The sequence below is a fragment of the Stegostoma tigrinum genome, chromosome 21, assembly GCF_030684315.1.
Source record: "Stegostoma tigrinum isolate sSteTig4 chromosome 21, sSteTig4.hap1, whole genome shotgun sequence".
Classification (NCBI taxonomy): domain Eukaryota; kingdom Metazoa; phylum Chordata; class Chondrichthyes; order Orectolobiformes; family Stegostomatidae; genus Stegostoma; species Stegostoma tigrinum.
Genome location: NC_081374.1, coordinates 15,671,549 through 15,685,865, shown reverse-complemented (window position 1 = coordinate 15,685,865; position 14,317 = coordinate 15,671,549). Strand labels below are relative to the sequence as shown.

The following is a 14,317-nucleotide window of genomic DNA, read 5'->3' as shown; positions in this document are numbered from 1 at the left end:
ATGTGTTACTTGGACTGAGAAATGGTTCTGTCAAGATGTAAGTTATCTTCAACAGGGACCGACACATTATAGTCCACGTTCCCGATGGCTTGGTGCTTTAGTTTCATGATATACTTGATAATTGGTCATGAGCGGCCATGCTTATAGACTGAATGAAGATATTCTAAAAGCAGTCACACAATCTATATTCTGGGTGGAACTTTCTTTGTTAGGCAGGGACCTCATACATTGCCTGTAAAAGCACTGAGACACCAAGACCCATTCCCAGAAGGAAAACCTGCTGGATCTTATGTCCATCATTGTACACCACAAAGTCTTCGTCTCAACTGAGGACCTCAAGCTACAATGATACAATGCCCGACCACTAGGAGCTATAGGCTAACCAGAGGCTGACAACCCTAACAATTGTACAACAATGCCAGCACTGCCATTGGCAAAGTCATTGCTGCTGCTGGGACAGTAAACAGGGACATAGGTAAGTGTTATTGGAGGGAATGTGTCCTGCAGGGTGTGGGTTACCGGGAGATGACATTCATGGATATTGGAATCAAGGCTAAGGAGGTGGACCCTATCCCATTTCCATGCCCTTGATTATGCACAAATTAATCCAGATCAAGGGACCTAGTCTCTCTTCAACTGGGTAGGCCACTTACTTTTACTTATTTGTTGGGCTGTTTTCATTTGTCCTTAGAAGCAGAGAACATTGCAGCTCAGGAAATAGTAGGCTTTAAAGTGAGATTGAAGTGATTGTTAATTCATGTCTTAAGGGCCTTTAGGTTCCCAAGGGCCTTCCTGCTTAAAACTCAATTGGTGGAAGTAGGAAGTTGTCGGGTATCTATCGATCCAGGAAACTGCGCTACTAATTTGCTAGGTTTCCCTCCTCCTCTCCTATCCCTTTCCCCTTGTCCACGTCCAGAAGATTCCACTCTATATGTCTCCAGTTTGTCAAGTCATCAACCGTGGCACACAAATCAAATCTGCTATTTATGAACCTACAAAGATATGGACATACAAATAACATGTAAATAAGGAACAAAAAGAGGCTATTCAGCTCTTTGAGCCTGCTTCACCTTTCAGTAAGATCACCTGATTTTAGCCTCAACTCTAAATTTTTATAGGCCCTTGATAATCCTTTATCCCTTCGGTAATCAAAAATCTACCCACTTCTGCCTTAAAAACATATCAAATATCCTGCATCCACTGCCTTTTGAAGAACAGAATTACAAAATCTAACAGCCCTCGAGAAAAAAAAGTTTCTTAATTTCTGTCTCAAATGGATGATCCCTTATGTTTGAATGATGATCCGCAATTCTAGATTCTCTCATAGGAGGAACCATCTTTTCCACATCCATCCAGTTGAGTTCCCTCAGGACCTTGTATGTTTCAATTAAATCACTTCTGACTCTTCCAGGATATAAAGGTCTGTTGTGGTCAATAATTTAGTGAATGGATTTTATGCGGAGTCTCCCACCCTGTCCATTGTCACCTTTGTGTCCTATGAAACTCAAAATAAGTTTTCAGAATGGCGTCTCTCCTTCCATCTGGGCACTTTAAATTGAGTTCAACAATTTCAGATTATAATCAATTTTCCTGTGTTTCGGACAGCAACTGTTGAGAATGATTCAACGTTTTCCTATGTGAACCTCCTCTGGACGCATTGTATTTTTCAACTTGACCCCATTTCCAGTTCCTGTAACTTGCATCTTCAGCCTGTTAGTTATTTTATCACTCCTGTTTCCCACTCAATTCATGCCTTATTTTCTGTTCTTTGCTCTGTTATTGAACCTACAGCAGCAGGCTGCAACAGTGAGGGCTGGAAGCTGGATCATTCAAATGGACCATCTCTGGAAGATATGATGCCTTTGGAGTAAGGAGGAAGAGCAGATAGATAAAGGATTCCTCAATCCAACGTAAACCACAATTTCTCTTCATGTCTCTAATGACATAATGTCAGTGGAAGGAAGAGTCCCTGCCATATGATCTTCAGGCTATCTGGGTGTTCAAATCATATTGTATGCCTCCTTCACCTTTTTTCATCTCTGGATTTGCTTAAAACCTGTCACATTCTTCCTATTTTTGAGTTCTAACAAAAGACCATCGACCTGAGAAGTTCACTTTATTTCTCTTTGCACAGGTAAGATCTGTGCTGCTGAGTATTTCTAGTATCTTTGGCTTTGTTTTAACTCTAATACAGGTATTATGACCCACTGGGGTCATTCATCATAAATCGAGCCCCGCTATTCCCGAAATGTTTCCAAACATTGAAGGTTTTTGGAAAAGTATGCACAGTACCCTAGTTTACCTCACTTCCAGACCACAGCATCAAAGGGTATGGAGAGAAAGCGGGAATACTGTGCTGAGATAAAAGATCAGCTCAGATCATATTGAATGGCAGACCAGGGTCAAAAGACCAAATGGCCTACTCCTTGCTTAGTTTCTATGCTTCCGTATGTAAACCATACATTTCAGCACAATATCGTGAAGAACAAATCAGAAATGGTTGCTTTGATCCACATGTTGCTTTTGGTGAATTTATTTGCCTCCAAGAATGAAAACCTGGGACAAAGGTACAAGTGAGAAATGCAAGTCAAGAGGTCAAGGTTTACAACAATGACAGCATCTTCCTTACACACCAAGATTGTCTCGAGCAGTCATGTGGCCATTCTATAGTAGAAAGGGAATTAGAAACTAATACTCCTTTCAGCAGCCAGTTCTGAAGCAGTACTAAAGCCATTCATCATCTGCTCAGGAAGATTCACTAGAATTGTTTTTGTGATCTGCAATTTAGTTCAGCTGGCTCCAACCTACATACACTGATTGATGAACCATTTCAACTTTCCTTAGATCTGATGGCACAGTTATTACTACTGATCATATTTTATATAACATCAATTTTATAGCCGTGCCTCATGGTAAGGTAATTTGTATTTTTCTATGTTGTGTGCAGATGCATGTGGACTTTCAGAGTATTGTCCAAATCCCTACAATTTCCATTAGTTGCTATGAGAGATTTCGTTTGTCTGTTCTATATATTAGTGTCTTCTTAAGTATAATGACCAGAAAGCAATTACAATAACGATACACAATGTTACAATAACGATAGCAACTAGGAGGCTGTTTCTCTCAAAAGATTCAATTTGGGCTGAATTTAAATTTTGTAAGACAAACTTCACAACTATTATTCTGAGCAAGATCATTGAAACTTTCTTTTCAAAATACCAACTTTAAAAAAGCAACTTCAATGATTCTGCTCCTGTTTTGAAATTTCATTTGACAGGCTGTTGGGAATCTAGGCAAATGTCTCATTCATTTTCAGTTTATTACTGATATCTAAGCCTGCTCTATCCACTTAAGATGACCCAGGAAGGTACCACAATCCCCAATAATAACAGTCAACTGTGTGTTGAATGATTCTCAGATTTCCAACTCCACTACTCAGAAGTTCAGATTTCTATCAAGACTTTCTGGTGATGATTAAAATTTGTCTGTTCCTCCTTAGTTTAATTGCATGGTTTAGTATATGAGATGACCAAGAAATAACATCTGCATCCATGTCAATTTAACCACTGTGCTGAGGTTCACATCATGTCAGATAAAAACCATAAGACCTGTGGATGCAGTAAACCAGGAACAAAAACAAAGTTACTGGAAAAGCTCAGCAAGTCTAGCAGCATCTGTGAAGGAAAAAACAGAGTTAACGCTTAGGATCCAGTGACCCTTCCTCAGAACTGATTAAGTTCTGAGGAAAGGTCACTGGATCCGAAACATTTTTGCTTCACAGATGCTGCTAGACCTACTAATTTTTTTTTGTTTTTGTTCTCATCATACCAGACACTGGAGATATTCATGAGCTGTTAGAATGGGTTAATCTGTATAGTTTCAAGAGAAAGTCAGTTGTTAGCTTGTTTAGTTGAATATGTGCAGAGATTTGTTTGTTTTTGAGGTTGTATTGTTTGAGTACCTGTAACTAGTTCATTACACTGTTTCTCCTTTTGATTGTCTAAATATGTTCATGTTGTGATCATGCCCAGCACAGAGTAAGGTAAAAACGCATTGAGTTGGCCATCTTAGTTACAGTTTCATGTTCTTTCTCATACATAACAGATTGTGAAGAGGGTAGGATTGAATTACAAAGTCATTCACATCAAATGGCATTCGGGGCCTTATGATCAAAATAATCTAATTCCCAGAGAGCTGGCTGCAAGGATGGCAAAGATTTTTGGCTGGATTATGTGATGCCTGAGCTTCAAACTATGAATGAGATGTAGCATTCCAAATTGCCTTTGACTCAACAACTGACTGCATTTACTTTAACAAATAAGACACATCACCCCACCCACGTTCCTTGGGATAGGTACATCAATAGTATGTTGAATCTAACTTTTCTACCCAATGAGATAATCCCTCATTTTGCTTCTTTCAAGGCTGAAATGTTCCATTTTTGCAATCTTCCCTCATATTGAGTTCTTGGATGATAAGGATGTTGTGGACTTCCCTAGAGGGCTTGAATTTTGCCTCTGTACCTCAATGACCCATAGTGGACAGAGCACTCTGGTGTGATTAGTAGAACACAACACAGCTTAAGGATGATTTCAACTAATGTGCTCTGTACCATTTTGACTATGCGTCACAAAATTTGATTTGATTTATTCAGCGATGATGGGAACTCCAGATGCTGGAGAATCCAAGATAACGAAGTGTGGAGCTGGATGAACACAGCAGGCCAAGCTGCATCTTAGGAGCACAAAAGCTGATGCTTCAGGCCTAGATCCTTCATCAGAAAAAGAAACCTTTTTTTGGTGAAGGGTTGAGGCCTGAAACGTCAGCTTTTGTGCTCCTAAGATGCTGCTTGGCCCGCTGTGTTCATCCAGTTCCACACTTTGATTTGATTTATTGCTCGCTTGTGTGTAGCTACTGGACAAGTTCAAGCCAATTTTAATTCTTTTTCTCTCTTTCTCTCTCTCTCTCTCTCTCTCTCTCTCTCTCTGTCTGTTCAGGGTTAGTGATGTAGTTGTGCTGAGTCACCTATTGTAGAATAATGGGATTAATGTGAATCATGTGAATGTATGCTTTTGATACAGTAAGAGAGAAGATACCAGTCTAGAATGAGCGTGTGAAGAGAGAGGTTTTAGATACTACACTAGAGAGCTATGTCTGATCATCTACTATGTGCAGATATAAATAAAGTAATGTGCATGAGGAGTTGAGGACTTGTACTTAGAGCAAATAACCTCAGATAGAGTTACTCCAGAGTGGTAAATGTACAGGTAGCAGTATTTCCTTAAAAGTGTGAGAGAAAGCAACCTCTCCTCCATTAATGCTAACATTCTGACTGTTATTACCTTGAGTAGATCATTAAGATAGGCGCCCCATGAATTAAGACTCAACCACATTGCAGTGGGTCTGGAGTCAGAAGTTAGCCAGACCAGGGGTAAGGATTGCTGACTACCTTCCCAAATAGAGACTAGTAAAACAGATAGAGTTGTTTTTTTCCCTCTTCACCACTAACAATCAGCAACAGTTTCATGATCAACATTGGACTCTTACTTTCAGATTATTATTGAATTAAAATTCTCCTTCGTGGGTTTTGAACCCAGGTCCCCAGAAAATTACTTCAGCCTTTGGATTAATAGTCTCACAATAATATGACTAGGCCATCACCCACCCCAAGTACCCTGTTTCTACACCGCAAGGCTTGCTGTCAGAAAAAAGTAGAAGCCAGGCGGAAACCACAGAAGGAGCACGCTGCCACCCGTTTCCGTAATGACCTTCTGCCCTAAGTGCGTCAGAGTCTGTGAAAGTATCATGAGGAGGTACAGCCATTTATGGACTAACTCTGAGGATGGAAGAGAGTCATCTTTGTCTACGATGGACCAGCAAAGAAGATGATGTTTCTACAGGTAGCCACGCTGAACACAAATCTGACCATTAGGAGGTGGCCCTACTTTTCCCCTGGTTGTTTGTGACTGTTGTCAGTTGTCTAGAGAGTAGCCACTTTGTCACATCTTTCCACAGTGTCGTCAAAATATAAAGACATTACTTCTCCAAGAATGCAGACAGCCTAAAAGGGGAAAGCCTACAAATATAGGGATATTAGCTTCACACAAATAGAGTCAGTTTATGGGAATATTAATTGCGGAAAACATAATAAAATGTGAGCAGATCAACTACTCTACCAAGTTCCAGCTTGCAATGCAAAAATCAATAATCATCATCTTTCTGATCAAACGTTGTCACAATATTTAACAAGAGGTTTCTTTGTCTTTTGACCTTTTGCTATAAATAAAGAGATCGCAGTGTACGTTCTTATGCTATAACGGAGTTGAATGTGGTCTCACAAAATTTGCGTGCAGCTATTTGTATCCTACCAGCTTTAATTTGCTAAAGTATATTTGAAAACCTTAAAAAACAGTTGCAAAAGGATCCACATCAAGCTTGGTTAGAAAAAAAGCTTGCATATGTCCTGAAAATGCATATATCCACCCAGACTTTACTCAGTACCTCAGCAGTTTTATTGCTTTCTTGGAGCAAATATTTTTGGATCATTCTTAAGCAAGAAAGACTGTAATATGCTTATTCTATGTTATTCTGTCCCAAAAATCTTTCAGCCACACCAAGCAGAGAGTAGCTGTTGGGCAACAAGAGTTATCTACTTATCAGATACCAAAGACATTACTCCATAGGGTGGTATCCTGGGTCCAAAACACTTTCAGTTGCTTCACCAGTGACTTACTGTCAAATAGGAGGTCAGAGGTGGGGATGTTTACTGCTGATTTCACAATGTTCAGCATCATTTGCTACTCCTCAGATATTGAAGCAGTCTGTGTCCATATGCAAGAAGACCTGGACAACATCCAGGATTGTGCTGATAGCTGGCAAGTAACATTCACCCCATACAAGTGTTAGGCAATAACCAATTTCCAACAAGAGACACTCTGACCATTGATGCTTGAAGATCGAACGTATTGCTGAAGTATCCATCCCATCGACATTCACCAGAAACAAAACTGAACCAGCCATATAAACGCTGTGACTACAAAGGCACATCATATAATTTTATTGACTAATTCATAACTGGATATTAAATAATGTAGCATAACAATCAGATTGTTGGTATTCCATCAGAATTTCCCCACTGACTGTGGAGCCTTGCTAATAAATCCATTACATCAGGTTATTTGTTTGGATGTATTTTGCAATTACTATAATGAACACCTGTCGCATTTCATTAACCTGTTCTACCACACTGCGTATCCCCTTGCTGATTTTGTACAATTCAGATTGTCATATTTCAGTCATTCATTCATTATTTATGAAAAAACCCTCACGAGATTTCAGATGAACCTTGCAATTGTCTATATTTGGGAGGCTTGCTGGCAGCAATACTGAATTTGCCGTGATCTATTCATAACGCAGAATCGTCCATCACTTTTCCTTGCAAATGTAATGCCAGCATATTATTTTAATGCTCTTCAAATACAACATACATTTACAATGAGTCAATCTTTTAAAATATTTATCATGGGATCTCTTTGTAAACTATTGCATTGAATATAAATGAAGAAATGCAAAAGTGCTTACTGATCTGAGCAAGCTTCCATAACTGAATATTTAATAAATGTTTAAGAACCAAGGAATCAGGAGTAGACCAGTCGATCCATTGAACCTGGTCTGTCATTTAATATGATCATGGCTGATCAAACGTCTTTTTTTCACACGATCCACGTAATAGTTTATACCATTGATAATCAGAAATTTATCAAAGTCTCCCTTGAATATTCGCAAAGACTGAGGTTAACCATGGTCCTCTGGAGTAAAGACTTCCAATGAATCATCATCCTCTGAGTAAAGATGTTTCTCCTCATCTCAGCCCACTTGCAACACAATGAGCTGTTAGCAGCTCAGTTGGCAGTTTGGTGTGCCACTTGGAATGTGGAAGAGCCAAAGAGAGTTATCAAATATAAATATCAAGTTTTTCACACAAAGCTAGGAGGAGCTAGATTGTTTCTCCAGTGCGTAAAGAATAAATCTGGATGTTCCCATCCCAGGACTCCCATCTTCTCCGATCACAACCCTGCCTCCTGAATTTCCCTTCTTCAGTGGTCACCTCACAATTTCCATCTTTATGGGGCATTTTGTTTGAAAAAATTTAATTTTAAAATTGCACAGCATCTCATCACTGGGACAACGAACGTGTTTCAGAAAACTCTCAAGCCCAACTATGTGTTACTGAGGTCAACAACTTCTATGTGTGTTTCATGTTATGCACTGTGTCAGAGTGAATTAAAACTTCTTCATATCATTGTCACTGTGGCCTCTGCTTCTATGTGAATGTCTCAGAGTTGATAACATGTCTGAGGCCTGGGAAAAATGGAGAAAATTGCTGGAAACAAACTTGCATTTTGAAAGAAAATGCAGAAGTGTCTTCTGTCTTAACTAGCACAACTATATTGCATTGTTGACTCTACCATATTTTCTAATTAAAAATTCCTTGCTGACATTTTACTCTGCACTTCGTCAATTTTCAAATGCCAAGTATGTGCCAGACAGAAAATAGAAGTAGCTACCAAAACATGGAACAGATTATATCTAATCCACCTTCTCACCAAAGAAGTGCATTGTCTGTCAATTTAATTGGTATAAAATAAGAATTTTGAAAGTATTTTAAAATTTCCAGTCAAACTAAAGTGAAGCCATTAACTTATTCATTTCCTTACATTTCCAGTTTAGTATAGTTAGGGTGAGAGCAAGAAATCTACATGATGAATTTTTGGCATTCAAATTGTTTTCTCACTTATTGAAAGCTCCAATCACCAAATCAATTAATATTTTAATGTTTCTATATATTATTTAGCAATCTGAAAAAGTATTAAACAAGGAACATAATTCAAGGGGTATTATGATTTGCTGCTACCTCCTCAATGCATTAATAAATAGCATCATGAGGAAGCCCAGGTTTCAAATCAAAGTATTGTGAGGGTGTTGTTGGTATTAGACACTTTATTTTGAAATTATCAACCGGTGAGCCTGATGTCAGTGGTAGGGAAGCTGCTGGAGAAGATACTGAGGGATAAGATCTATTCCCATTTGGAAGAAAATGGGCTTATCAGTGATAGGCAACATGGTTTTGTGCAGGGAAGGTCATGTCTTACCAACTTAATAGAATTCTTTGAGGATGTGACAAAGTTGATTGATGAGGGAAAGGCTGTAGATATCATTTACATGGACTTCAGTAAGACGTTTGATAAGGTTCCCCGTGGCAGGCTGATGGAGAAAGTGAAGTCACATGGGGTCCAGGGTGTGCTAGCTAGATGGCTGAAAAACTGGCTAGGCAACAGGAGACAGAGGGTAGCAGTAGAAGGGAGTTTCTTAAATTGGAGACCTGTGACCAGTGGTGTTCCACAGGGATCTGTGCTGAGACCACTGTTGTTTGTGATATATGTAAATGATTTGGAGGAAGGTGTAGGTTTGCTGATGACACTAAGATTGGTGGAGTAGCTAATAGTGAAGCGGGCTGTCAGAAATTACAGCAGAATATAGATAGACTGGAGAGTTGGGCAGATAAATGGCAGTTGGAGTTCAATCCAGGCAAATGCGAGGTGATGCATTTTGGAAAAGCAAATTCAAGGGCGAATTATACAGTAAATGGAAAAGTCCTAGGGAAAATTGATGAACAGAGAGATCTGGGTGTTCAGGTCCATTGTTGCCTGAAGGTGGCAACGCAGGTCAATAGGGTGGTCAAAAAGGCATATGGCATGCTTTCCTTCATTGGGCGGGGTATTGAGTTAAAGAGTTGGCAGGCCATGTTGCAGTTGTATAGGACTTTGGTTCGGCCACATTTGGAGTACTGTGTACAGTTCTGGTCGCCACATTCCCAAAAGGATGTGGATGCTTTGGAGAGGGTGCAGAGGAGGTTCACCAGGATGTTGCCTGGTATGGAGGGTGCTAGCTACGAAGAGAGGTTGAGTAGATTAGGATTATTTTCATTAGAAAGATGGAGATTGTGGGGGAACCTGATTGAGGTCTACAAAATCATGAACGGTACAGACAGGGTGGATAGCAAAAAGTTTTTTTCCCAGAGTGGGGACTCAATTACTAGGGGTCATGAGTTCAAAGTGAGAGGAGGAAAGTTTAAGAGAGATATGCGTGGAAAGTTCTTTACACAGAGGGTGGTGGGTGCCTGGAACGTGTTGCCAGTGGAGGTGGTAGACGCAGACACATTAGCATCTTTTAAGATATATTTGGACAGGTACATGGATGCAGGGAGCGAATGGACACAGACCGTTAGAAAATAGATGACAGGTTAGACAGAGGATTCCATTACTGAACATCAGTCAAACAACCATTCTTCATACCCAGCACTGTGATTCTGTTTTTAATGTTCCTTTGAAAGGAGGAGGAGAGGGGACCTAATTGAGGTATACAAGATAATGAGAGGCATAGATAGAGTTGATAGCCAGAGACTATTTCCCAGGGCAGAAATGGCTAACACGAGGGGTCATAGTTTTAAGCTGGTTGGAGGAAAGTATAGAGGGGATGTCAGAGGCAGGTTCTTTACACAGAGAGTTGTGAGAGCATGGAATGCGTTGCCAGCAGCAGTTGTGGAAGCAAGGTCATTGGGGACATTTAAGAGACTGCTGGACATGCATATGGCCACAGAAATTTGAGGGTGCATACATGAGGATCAATGGTTGGCACAACATCATGGGCTGAAAGGCCTGTTCTGTGCTGTACTGTTCTATGTTCTATGTTCTATGTTTTTCCCAATAAAAATGATGTAAGGGAAGAGTTAAGATTTGACCGAATCAACTGATTGGCAGGCTTGGCATTGTTTCATCCTCTCTGACACTCAGGTTGGCTGAGACAGGGTGGAGTCTCCTTAACATCTAAATGCCATGGATCAACCAGCGCCATGACATGGCCTTACTGAAAACTCAGGAAGTGGTACACACTTTCTGGAGTCCAGCAAAGAGGCCTACCAAAGGTAAGTGTCAAACTTTTTGCATGATTCAGTCTCTGGGGAGCACAAAGAAATATCTCAGCTGCTACATGCTGGGATTCACAACCTCCCATCCAAAACAGTCCCTTCAAATTTCACCTTGCTGTTAGCTGCCTTGGGCCAATTTTTAACGACTGAATCCATATGGGAGTCATGTTTAGATTGAGGCCTGGAGTCACAAAAGTGACCTTGACCAATGACCTTACCATTGTTGTATGAGTGAAGAGAAAAGGTGAGGGTTGAAGTGCAGCTAAAGGGGCACACACAGCTAAGGGCACTGCCAATCACAGTGGTGGTGGGGAATCCTTGTTTGGGCATTTCAGAGGCCCCCTTATAATAGTTGGTATTATCGGAATAGATATGACTGAGACACAGAAATGGGGAGAACGGAACAGAGACTTTATGGGAAGCGGAGTGCATAGTCCAGGTAACTGTGGGTGTCATTTGGGTTGTAGTAGATATTGGTAACCAGCCTATCCTCAGAAATGGAAACAGGGAGGTTGAGGAAGTAAAAGGAGGAGGCAGAGATGGACTAAGTCAAGGTGAAAGCAGAGTGAAAATTGAAAGTGAAAATGCTAAACTTTTCTCATTCCAGACAAGAAAGGGAAGCAGAACCAATAACGTCATCAACATACCAGAAGGAGAGTTGTGAGGAGGTATCTGAGCAGGACCGGGACAGAGAGTGTTCCACTCACCCTGCAAAGTGTCCGGCATAACTGGGGCCCATACAGATACACATGACCACAACTTTGACCTGAAAAATGTGGGAGGAGTTGAAAGCAAAGTTGTTGGAAGTGAAGAAGAGCTCGGTCAGGAAGAGAAAGGTTGTGGTGGATGGGAATAGCTCAGACCTCTTTTCCAGGAAGAAGTGAGATCTCTGAGACCATCATAATGGAGAATGGATGCATAAAGGGATTGCACATTCATCCAAAAGACGAGGCAGTTAGTGAAAATTCTGAAATTGATGTAAAGCATCGGAAGAATCCAGGATGTAGGTGGGAAAGGATTGGGCAGGGGACAAAAAGATTGAGTTGAGACAGTATAGAAACAAGGTCTGTGGGGCAGCAACAGGCAGAAGTAATGAGCCTGCCTGGGCAGTCCTGTCTGTGGATTTTGGGAAGGAGGTAGAGGCAGGCTGTGTGGGGTTGGGGCAACTATGAGTTTGGGGGCAGTGGAGTGAGATCACCAGATGAAATGAGATTAGTGATTTTTATAGATACAATAGCCTGGTGTTCAATGGTGGTGCCGTGGTCCAAGAGAGGTCGGAGGAGGTGTCCAAGAGCTGGTGCTCTGCCTCCTCAATGTGGAGAACAGTATGCCAGACAATAACAATCCCCACCTTGTTGGTAGGCTCGATGACAAAGGCAGGGTTGGATCTGAGAGCACAGAGCGCAGTCAGTTTAGAGGGAGCTAGGCTCGAATGGGTTTGGGAGTGTAGAGAAATTAAGGTGACCAATGTCATACCAGCAGTTCTCGATGACCAGCCTCTTCTGCCATCTCCAATGGAATGCACCCACCAGACACATATTCCCCTCCCTCCCTAGTCAGACTTCAACAGGGACCATTCTCTCTGGGACATCATAGTCCAAACTTCTCCACTCCCAAAATCTCCTCGCATCCCCAACCACTTTCCCATGCAGCCACAGAATGTGTATGACCTGCCTGTTTACTTTCTCCCTCCTCAGTATCCAAGGCCTCAGACATACCTTCCAGGTGAAGCAACGATTTACCTGCTTTCACTCAATCTAGTCTGATGCATTCGCTGCTCACAATGTGGTTTCCTCTACATCTGAGGGGATGAAACATACACTGGGCCACCGTTTTGCAGAACTCCCAAGTCCTGTCCGCAAAAATGACCCTGAGCTTCCTGTTGTCTGCCACTTCAACACACCACCTTGTTCCCTGGCCAACATCTCTGACTCAAGTTTGCACCAGACCTTGTCATCACATGGGCTGCTACCACAAACCAACCCATTTGCAGCAACTAATCGTCCCCATTAGCAGCTATTGATTCTCCCAGATGCCCTTTACACATTCCTTTGTCTGTTCAATCCTTGTTCATTCTCCCTGGGTTCCATCTCCACATATTGTTTATGCCTCCCACTCCTCCCCAGCCCATGTTCAGCATCTGTACTAAATATTTTCTAGCTACAATCAGTACTGAAGATACTGCCAGACTTACTGAGATTTTCCAGCATCTTTTTTGTGTTTCGGATTTCCAGCATCTGCAGCTCTCTTTTTTTTCATAAACTGGCATTAGTTGGCATAGTAACACATCCAGCAATTTCCACTGCATTACACAGCCACCATAATCCCCAAATCCTTCATCCAAATGCACCCTTAACACCAGAGCATATCGATTGCACTCATAGAACCCACATAATCACTGCTACTGCTATATTATCAATGCATGCATTTCTTATTCTCATTTGCAGATGTAGGTGAATGGCCACCAGACAACAATTACAATGTCTTTATGTGAGCACAGTTCAGCTCATGCCCAATATTGCACCCTCAATTAAAATGCAAGGTAGCATCAGGAAACTCTGACCCTGGACCATGACACTGACAATGAATGCTCATCCTTTAGGAATGGTAAAACAAAGCCTTAAGTGATGAACATCAGAATGTTTCTGACAACACATTCCCTCTAAATTTGCACGTAACATTCTTGCACAATGCCAGCTGTCATTTTTTTTCAGTCAAGAAGGAAAACAACATGGCCCATCAGAGCACTATGCCAATAAGTACCAGCATGAAAAGTATTTTAGAACAGTCAAAACAGTGATGAGAAACAGTCAAAAGATAAATGTTAAGTCACATCAGGAGATATTAGGGAAAGCTTCTTAATCTTCGTCAAGGAGATAGCATGCAAGGGATGCCTTACTGGAGTGGAAAGAGGGAAGGAGATGGACCAATTTAGGGGCAGTATTTTCGCATTAAAGATCTAGGTAGCACAAGGAAAATTAAAAACTGAAAGAGCGTGGACACAGTAAATCAGGAAGAAAAACAAAAGTTGCTAGAAAAGCTCAGCGGGTCTGGCAGTATCTGTGAAGAAAATATTAGAGTTAATGTTTTGGGCCCAGTGAGGAAGGATCATTAGTTCCGAGGAAGGGTCACTGGACCTGACACATTGACTCTGACTTTTTCTTCACAGATGCTGCCAGACCTGCTGAGCTTTCCAGAAATGTCTGGTTTTGTTTCAGCTCAGGGTAAAGCCGCCAATTATTGGAGTGAAGAAAATAAAGGTTATGTAAGAGATTAGAAAGAGAGAGATTAAACAGTGAGAAGCCAAAGTGAATATTGACCTCTTAGAGA

General features: G+C 41.1%; 1 long non-coding RNA gene across 1 annotated transcript in view; it reads right to left on the bottom strand.

The window, feature by feature from the left end:
* The window catches only part of LOC132210800 (uncharacterized), a 158,307-nt gene that overhangs the window by 93,599 nt on the left and 50,391 nt on the right, over window positions 1-14,317 (bottom strand). The window lies entirely within an intron of this gene.